We start from the raw sequence: 10,096 nt of genomic DNA, 5'->3' as shown, positions 1-10,096 counted from the left end.
ATAGCATGGAACAATAAAAAATTATAGATACATTGGAGACGTATCACTCGGCGGCCTGCTTCTTCCCCAGCTCCGCCAGCTCAGCATCACGGATCTTGACGGCTTCCTCCTGGACCTTCATCTCCTCCTCCCTTGCTTGGCGGCAGCGTACCTCTTCGGCGTGCTTGTCGCACAGGCTCTGCAACTCGCCCTCCAGCACTTGGCATAGGTCACGGGCGGCCTTGGCGTCTTTCAGCGCCGCCTCACGATTGGCTGCAGCGCCGACGGCTTCTTGCTTCTCCTTCTCGGAAGCCACAGCAGCCTGGCCCAGCGCCGCGGGAACCGCCAGATCAGAGTGAAGCCAGCCAGAGGCCAGCTCCAGGCGCCCGGCCACCAGGCGCGGGTCCGCGCTCAGAACATCCGCCTATAGCTGGGTCATCTCCGAAAGGGCACACTCCAAGATGGCAGCAGGAGCAGAAGGACCGGGGAGTGGAGGTGCAGCAGTAGGAGGAAGCGACATCATCACCAGGGCTTGGGAGACCGCAGGTTCCGTAGCAGCTGGGACCTCATTAGCCGCGCCAAGTACCGGCACCTCCGGAGCCAGCGAGGCCATGGGGGCTGACTCCACGCGGTGATGCTCCTCTTGGCCCTGCGAGGACGACCGAGCTAGGGAGATGCGGGTGCTGCTGCCTCCTTTCCCTGTGGAGGGGGGCACGGTTGCCGCATCCTCCTTCCTCTTCTTCGCCGAAGATGTCAGCCTGATCAACCAGGGGCGAGCATCAGGAAACAACGGGTGCAAACAAGGGCAATATGAAGCTTAAGACACTTACCGATCCACTGCGATGTATTCCACCGACCGCTTGAGAAGCTTGAAGCCTGATAGCGTCGGGGCCTGAGGAGCAGGCGTTCGGGCTCCGACGGAGCCATGCGATGTGGAGGCAGAACCAGATCCAGCACCAGGAGGTGTTGGGGTGGAGGCGGCACCATGGGCCACCAGCGACGACCTACCCTTCGTCGGGACGAGGGGTTGCTCCTTCTCCCCTTGGTAGGCGTCGGCCTCGGCATCATCAGGAAGGGCGCGGAGAATCTCGGCCTTGCTCGGAGGGGAGGTCTCCCCCACCTCTTCCGGGGTCTCCTCCGAGTCCGCCTCCTCTTCCCCCTCTCCGCGGGACTCGCCAGAAGACACCTCCACCGGTTTCTGCGCCGTAGGAGCTCCCGAAAACACCGGCGGCACCAGCCCGCACGCATCAAAGGTCGGCCTAGAGACAATGAATTCCTCCTGGTCCCTGCGTTGGAACAGGGGAATGAAGGCGCTAGGCGGGTACTCCTGATTCTCTCCAACTATGAGACGCAGGACGGCATCCAGTTCGTCGTCAGGTAGGTCCCCCGGCCTCGGGCGGGCCTTGTTTTCCCCTCCTTCAAGCTCCCAGAAGGGGCGCGCGTGCGCCTGGAGTGGGGCAACCCGCAGCGTCAAGAACTCCCTCAGGAGCATCGCTCCAGTTATTTTGGCCGCCCTCGCATTGCCCGGCTTTAGGTCAGTCATCATCTGTACCAACACTGATGATGCCCGCTCATTGGCAAGCTCCGCCCTAGGCCACTCCTTGCCCTACCGGGGCGCCTCCGTCGGCAGCACCAGACACGGATGGGCGAGCTTGGCGTCCACCATGATCCATTTGGATCGAATGTTGTCGGCCCTCTTCCTGGTGCTTGAGATCGAGTTGGACTTGCCGGACGCAACTAAGTTGGCGCATCCGGAGACGTGACCCTCGCTGACACGGAGGAAGAAGAAATGGCGCAAGAGCGCCACAGACGGCATGATGCCCAGGTATGCCTCACAGTAGTAAGCGAAGATGGACAGAAGGAGGACAGAATTGGGATGGAGATGCAACGCCTGCAGACCATAGTGGTCGAGGACTTTGTAAAAGAAATCAGAAAAGGAGGGACCAACCCAACGGCGTCGCTGCTCGAGAAGAAGGGGAAGAAGGTGCTCCCATCAGGCTCCGGCTCGTCGGAGGCAAGCCGGAGCTCCGTCTTCCCCCACTCATTGCTCTCGCCCGCCGTCAGCAGGCGCACGGAGGCGAGGCTCTTCTCCGTAACTGTGGGTGCTTCGAGGGCCGGCTCGTACCAAGCCGGGGCCAAGGAAGTCTTGACCTTGCGTGGCGCCATGAGCGGCAGAAGTAGGGCACGGGTGGAGAAAATCTGGAGATAGTGGCGGCGAAGAGCGAGAAAGCAGATCTGGAGCGAGGCAAGGAAGAAGCAATAAAGGCAAGTGCCGCCCACGCCAGCCTTTTGTCAGGTCAAGCAATTGCCGAGGCAACGTGGGGAAGCGGAGACGCCCACGTCCAATCAACCGCCACGCGTCAACCAAGGTCGCAAGCTTTTGGGGGCCCGCGGTGCTCCGAACTTGACCCTTGGCTTCACCGCGGAGCGGCCCGGGGGCTACTGTCAGTGTTCTGGGAATGGGGGTCCCCAGACTTGCCTGCCTGCGGCCCGTGGCGTGGCTGAGCCAGCAGGCCGTACGACCCATCTTCACCAACAAGGCACCCAAGACCCTCGCGAGGGGCCAAGCCTCGCGAGGCGGACGACGCAAGACCTCCTCTGGGGTTGCCGAGCCAGGCAGGCTCACGAGGAGCGGAGATATCAAGGCAAGGTGAACCTCACGAGGCTCTCGTGACGTGAGCCATGACGCACAACACCAGGCGGGCGCCAGCGCGTGCAGCATCCTTATTTCCTCTTTGGTGCAAAGGAGGCAAGCGCAGCCGCGGAGTACCGAGGCATCAGGCAAAGGTTGCCATTTTGGTGCAACAAGACCAAGACCAGAAGGACTGCAAGACCGAGGTCATCGTGGAGCCCAAGATGGTGTCACCACCAGAGCTTTGCGCAGGCGAAGACTACTTTTGTTAGGATAACTTGTACTAGTTGTCCCCCTTCAAATTAGCCCGCCATTGTTGGCTCCCTTCCCGCTCAATATTTGGGAAGAGGACCAGGGCCTCTATAAATAGGACTAGCCACCACCATAGTGTGGAGAGGGATAGAGATCGGGAGAGACCCTACAAGTTCATACGCACAAGAACACCTCAACCTCAGGAGGCTGTTCTTCCCCTTGTACTGTTCATCATCAGCCCGAGAGGCAATCCATCACCACCACACTGGAGTAGGGTATTACACCAGAATGGTGGCCTGAACCGGTATAAACCCCGTGTCTTTCTGTGTTGCAAGTTCGTCGAGTTAGACCGCAAGATCTTAAAGAGCTAGAGCGTAGATCGATAGGAGGGAAGACTTCGCGCGCACCCCAGTGTTCGAACCTTAAGGGTTTGCCGGAACCCCACATCCGACAAGCAGCGGACATGTGTACCTGTGAACAGAGTATAGTTGCGAGGAATTTGGAGAGGTCATATGTGTTCTCAGAAGGTTTTGCAATAAGAAAAAGTTTGAGGAATTTGACCAGTTGAGTCTTGAAGAATTTCACTAAGCGTTCTTTGACTTAGGTTCCAGAGTTGTACAGATTGAAAAATCCACACAATTGAGGAATCTTGAAGAAAAATGTTGCTTAGGGAAACAGATCAAGAACAAATGTTATGAGAGGTGTCCAGTGTGTGAAGATTTGAAGAATAAACACCTTTTGAAGATTTGAAGAAAACATTCGAATCAACAAGGGCAGTAAAAGTAACTTTTAATTACCCTTGACAAAGAACACGACGAAATGTGAAGTGTAGATTTGAAGCTCATCGATTCAGATCTTCCACGCCCTAACTTGGCTGAGGAAGACAGCTACGGCGGCGGCGGAGTGAAGAAATCTGCGGCCGGCGTGAGTACGGCGGCGACGAGGTCGAGGCAGTGAAGCTCTTCCTCACCGGCGATGATGGAAGTAGCGGCGGCGCTAGGGTTTGAGAGCTCCAGCGAGGGAGTGAGGTCGAGCAGAGTAAAAATGAAGTGAGGAAAGGAGAGGGGTATTTATAGCCAAAGTGAAAAACTGCTCGCCCGAGGAAATTGGACGAACGTGCCCCTGGCCCTTCTCACTCGTGTGACATGTGTCACCCATGTACTGAGAGGTGACGATCGTGTGCGATCGTGGGTGAATAGGATAAGTATTATCATGGAATGTGTAACTGTTTGAGTGGCAAAGTCGAAAATTTAGATAAGATACATTTTAAAGTTTCATTCGCAAATTCTTCAGCTGACAAGGACACAATGAAGATTTTGAATGAGTTTCAAATAGAACGCACATGAAGAATTTGTGAATAGACTGGGTTGAGTTTAGCATAGAGGGGGAAGGGTCCGATCACATTCACTTAGTAGAACAAGCAACTTGACGAATTAGCAATAAGTGAATGTTGTAGAGGACATAAACTCATATATATATAGACAATGAAGAATAACAACGGAAAGAGTGAAGACAATGCAAAGTAGAATAACAACTGAGGGATTTCATAGAGAGGAAAAACTCAGATTGAGGATTTTTCAACTTTTGGTGGTGGCGTTACCCACCGTATAAGAATGATGATTTCAGACACCGCGTACAATTGTCATAGGGTTCTGAGAATCAAATTCTTCACTAATTTCTTCACACTTAGATGGTTAGTCTTCATTGATTGAAGAAAAATGTTACTTTGTGTGTTGCACATCTAAGTCATCAATTTTGCATAAGTGTTAGGATGTGTGTCCTTTTCAAAGAACATTTGAAGATTCAAGATATTTAGCTCACACCGCAACTTGCTAAATCTCTTCTCATCCAAGGGCTTAGTGAAGATATCGGCTAGCTGTTCTTCAGTCTTCACATGCTCAATAGAGATGTCGCCCTTCAACACATGATCACGAAGAAAATGATGACGAATCTGAATGTGCTTTGTCTTCGAGTGCTGAACTGGGTTATGAGCAATCTTGATGGCACTCTCATTGTCACAGTAGAGTGGCACATTCTTCACGTTGACGCCGTAGTCCTTGAGAGTTTGCTTCATCCATAGCAGTTGAGCACAGCAAGAACCAGCAGCAATGTACTCAGCTTCAGCAGTAAACAGTGATACGCAATTCTGTTTCTTCGAGGACCAACAGACCAAGGATCGTTCAAGGAAATGGCATGTGCCAGATGTTGACTTGTGGTACACACGATCACCAGCATAGTCTGAGTCTGAAAATCCAATGAGATCAAAAGCCGAGCCCTTGGGGTACCATAATCCAAGCGTTGGTGTGTGAGGTAGATATCGAAGAATATGCTTCACAACCTTATGGTGTGATTCATTCGGTGTAGCTTGAAATCGGGCACACATGCAAACACTAAGCATAATATCTGGCCTAGATGCACATAAGTATAATAAAGAACCAATCATGGAGCGGTATACCTTTTGATCGAGTCAATACCATTTTCATCAGTGCATAGATGGCCATTTGTGGGCATAGGGATTTTGACTCCTTTGCAATCTTGCATGCCGAATTTCCTCAGTACATCCTTGAGGTATTTCTTCTAAGATATGAATATGCCATTGCACTGTTGACGAATCTGAAGACCTAAGAAGAATTTCAATTCTCCCATCATAGACATTTGATATTCTTCACTCATCATATAGGCAAATTCATCACTGTAACGTTGGTCAGTACAGCCGAAAATGATATCATCAACATAAATTTGGCACACAAACAATTCACCATCATAAGATTTAGTGAAAAGAGTTGGGTCAAGTGAACCGGGTTTGAAGCCTTTCTTCATGAGAAATTCCTTCAAAGTATCATACTACGCCCGTGGGGCCTGCTTGAGGCCATAGAGGGCCTTATTGAGTCTGAAGACTTTGTCAGGATGCTTTGGATCTTCAAAACCTGGGGGCTGAGCAACATATACTTCTTCCTCAAGCTTACCATTGAGGAATGCACTTTTCACATCCATTTGATATAAGATGATGCCATGATGGTTAGCATAAGAAAGTAATATGCGACAAGCTTAAAGTCTAGCAACAGGTGCAAAAGTTTCATCGAAGTCAATTCCTTCAACCTATGTGTAGCCTTGCGCTACAAGTCATGCCTTATTCCTCACCACAAGGACATTTTCATCTTGCTTATTGCAGTAGATCCACTTTGGGCCGATGATATTCTGCTTGCAAGGATCTGGACATTTGACCAGTTCCCAGACGTTGTTGAGCTCGAATTGATGTAATTCCTCTTGCATAGCTTGAATCCACTCAGGCTCCAGAAATGCTTCATCTACCTTAGTAGGCTCTATGATAGAGACGAAAGCAAAGTGCCCACAAAAGTTAGATAAATGTGAAGCTCTTGAGTGTGTGAGAGGACCTGGAATGTTGATGGCGTTGATGATTTTCTCAATTTGCACTTAATTTGCAACGTGAGGATGAGCGGGTTGTCATTGAGGAATTTGATCAGCATTTTCTTCAGCACCATTTTCCTCAGGTGCATCAGCATGACGTTCTTCATGTTCTGAAATGACTTCTTCAGCAGATTCTTCGGTAGGAATGACATCCTCGGTAACCTTGAACTTAATAGATTCCCCGGGAGGTATTTCATCTGTCACAGGAGGTAGGTGCTCTCTTTGCGAGCCATTAGTCTCATTAAACCGCACATCTACAGTTTCAACAACCTTGTGGTGATAGGTGTTGAAGACTCTATAGGTGTGCGAGTCCTTACCATAACCGAGCATAAAACCTTAATGTGCTTTCTGTGCAAATTTAGAACTGTGATGAGGATCTCTAATCCAACATTTAGCACCGAAGACTTTGAAATAACTCACACTAGTTTTCTTGTCAGTGAGGAGTTCATATGCAGTCTTCTTGAAGAATTTGTGAAGATATACCCTGTTGATGATGTGGCACGCAGTATCAATTGCCTCAGGCCAAAAGCAAGGAGGCGTCTTGTAGTCATCAAGCATAGTGCGGGCCATCTCAACAAGAGTCATGTTCTTGCGCTCTACGGCGCCATTTTGCTGAGAAGTATAAGGAGCAGATAACTCATGAGTAATACCAAGTTCATCAAGATAGTCATCAAGACCAGTGTTCTTGAACTCAGTTCCATTCTCACTTCTGATGTGCTTGATCTTCACACCAAAGTTGGTTGAAGCCCTCGAGGAAAATCGTTTGAAGACTTCCTGCACTTCAGTTTTGTAAGTGATGATATGCACCCATGTATATCGAGAATAATCATCAACAATGACAAAGCCATATAAAGATGCAGCATTAGTAAATGTGGCATAGTGAGTAGGGCCAAAGAGATCCATGTGAAGCAATTCAAATGGTCAAGTAGTAGTCATGATAGTCTTCGCTGGATGCTTGGCATTGGTCATCTTTATAGCTTCACAAGCTCCACACAAATGGTCCTTGAGGAATTTGACACCCTCGATGCCAATGACATGCTTCTTCTTCACGAGCATGTGCAGATTCCTCATGCCAGCATGACCAAGTCGTCGATGCCATAGCCAGCCTTCTGAAGCTTTTGCAAGTAGACATGTAGCAGGTTGTGGTCCTGTAGAGAAATCAACAATATACAAATCTCCTCTCCTAAAGCCTTCAAAGACATTGGAATTTTCAGCTTCCATGATCACAACACAATGATACCTTCCAAAGACAACAACCATATCAAGATCACAAAGCATTGAGACAGACATGAGGTTGAACCGTAAGGACTCGACAAGCATGACTTTGTCCATGTGTCGATCCTTTGAGATTGCAACCTTACCTAGACCTAATACCTTGCTTTTGCCTTTGTCAGCATAGGTGATATGCTTCAGATGTGATGGAGATAAAGCAGAGTCCATCAATAAGCTCCTGTCACTAGTCATGTGATTTGTACATCCACTATCGAGGACCCACTCAGTGGCTTTGGGTTGATCATCCTGCAGATGAATTAGTGCAATTTACGAACGCATATACTTCATCAGTGAAGAATATGATATCAATTTCATCAGCTCAATTTCATCAAGCAATAGAACAGATAAAGCAATATGGAGGACGTGAGAAATGAAAATTCATTTCTTCATGATTAGCTTGCGTCCTTTCAAGCATAATCAGGTCTCCAGCAAATTCTTCGGATGATTAAGTTCGTCTAGAGACCTGACCCTGCATAAGAGATTAGTTCCTTTTCTTCACCACCCACATCTGAAGGGGTGGCAAAGAGTTCATCATTCTGTGAGCTCCATAAGAGAAAGGTGGCATAGATGCCAATCCACTTCGTTTCACATAAGAGGGATTAGGGTAAGCATAAGAGTATGCAGAGAAATTCTTCGAGGACTTATGAACATAATGATTTGAAGAATAATGCACATATCCATAATCCTTAGATCTTCCCTACGAAACAGACAGGTTAGCACGATGATGCTCATGTGAGGACTTTGATCCTTTTAAGGAATTTGATCCACGTGAGGAGTTTGGTCCGTATGAGGACTTGGATCCATATGAAAAATTTGGTCCATATGAAGAATTTGATCTGGGGTTCCTATTCTTCACAGGTGGTGTCATGTTGACATTCACCTGAAGATTTTCAAGGCACCTTTTGGGAACCCAGATTTTCTTCATAGGAGAACTGTTCCTGCAGTTAGTGCCAACATATCTAGCAAATACTTCACCATTCTGATTTTTTAACAGTTTATAGTTGGAGTCAATTGACTCATCAGAAGAATATGAAGATTCACATGTAAAGCAGATAAAGTAGATGGATCCACTGAAGGTCCCTTTGCAGCAACCCATGAGGTTTTGGGATACTGCTCAGGTTTCCAGTAGGTCCCATCAGCATTAAGTTTCCTCTCAAAGGCAATACTCTCTTTCCTAGGGTTCCTGTTGAGGATCTGCTTTTTAAGCACGTCACAAAGAGCTTGATGCCCTTTGAGGCTTCTGTACATGCCTATCATATACAATTCCTTCAGCCATGCATCATCAGTGATACTAGCAATGTCCTCAGATGAGGAATTAGTGATAGCAGAGGCAATTGAAGAATTTGCAGCAATGGAAGTATTTGAGCATCCAGGTGAAGAGTTAGCAGTTTCACGTTCAATGCACTTCAAACATGGAGGAACAAATTCATCCTGAGTAGCGCTGATCTGTTGAGCAAGTAAGGAATCGCTCCTTCTGAAGATCTTCATAACTCACTCTTAACTGCTCAAGATCTTGCTTTCTTTGAAGAAATTCATAAGAAAGCTTCTCATGATCAGATAGGAGAGTGTTATGATGACCTTGAAGATTGTCAAACTTGGACTAGAGTCCCTGAAGACTTTTAGCCAAATCTTTGGAACGATCCATTTCTTCACCCAACATATCGTCGCTCTCATTTAGCATGTTTTGAACTTTTTCCAAAGCTCTTTGTTGTTTAGTGGCAAGGGAAACAAGTGTGACATAATTGGGTCCAAATTCATCACCAGATTCATCATCACTAGACTCAGATAAGTAGCATTCAGTTACCTTGGCACCTTTTGCCATAAGGCATGGTGCAAAGGATGATGATTCTGGATTGAAATTCATAGCCTTGCGCGATTCCATGAAGTCCTCGAACCAGGCTTCGTGGTGAGATCGATGACTTTCATAGACCTCAGAGAGTCGGTCCCAGATGAGTTTCACATGGCTAAGATGCATAACGTTCCTGAACTGGTTTTGTGACAAGCTGGAGCAGATGATGTCCTTCGCCGTGAGGTTTAGTAGCGTGTACTTGCGAATATCATCAGCCTCCGCCATCTTGCATAGGTCAGTAAGACAAATTTCGGTGCCAGAGTGCGCTGTTCATCGCCATGAGGCGCTTCTTCATCATGGCCTTCCACTTGGGATAGTCATGACCGTCAAAGATGGGGCATGTCACAGTCTTCATTCCTGTGGTCGACATAACTAAAACTTCAGGCGGTTAAACCAAAATCACACAGAACAAGGGAGTACCTTGCTCTGATACCAATTGAAAGTGCATTATATCGACTAGAGGGGGGTGAATAGGCGATTTTTATGAATTCTTCACTGAGGAATTTCAGGGTGAGGAAATTCCTGAGTGAAGAACTACTTGCAGCGGAATAAGTACTCAGAAGTAAACATAACAGAACATGAGCATGGTCTTCATGATGAAATGAAAACAAGCACAGAGTACAGAAAGCGTAGACACGGGATAAGCAGAATGAAGACAAACAGACTGAAGAAATTGAGCTGAG

The sequence above is a fragment of the Triticum dicoccoides genome, chromosome 1A (assembly GCF_002162155.2).
Source record: "Triticum dicoccoides isolate Atlit2015 ecotype Zavitan chromosome 1A, WEW_v2.0, whole genome shotgun sequence".
Classification (NCBI taxonomy): domain Eukaryota; kingdom Viridiplantae; phylum Streptophyta; class Magnoliopsida; order Poales; family Poaceae; genus Triticum; species Triticum dicoccoides.
This window is presented reverse-complemented; position numbering follows the sequence as displayed.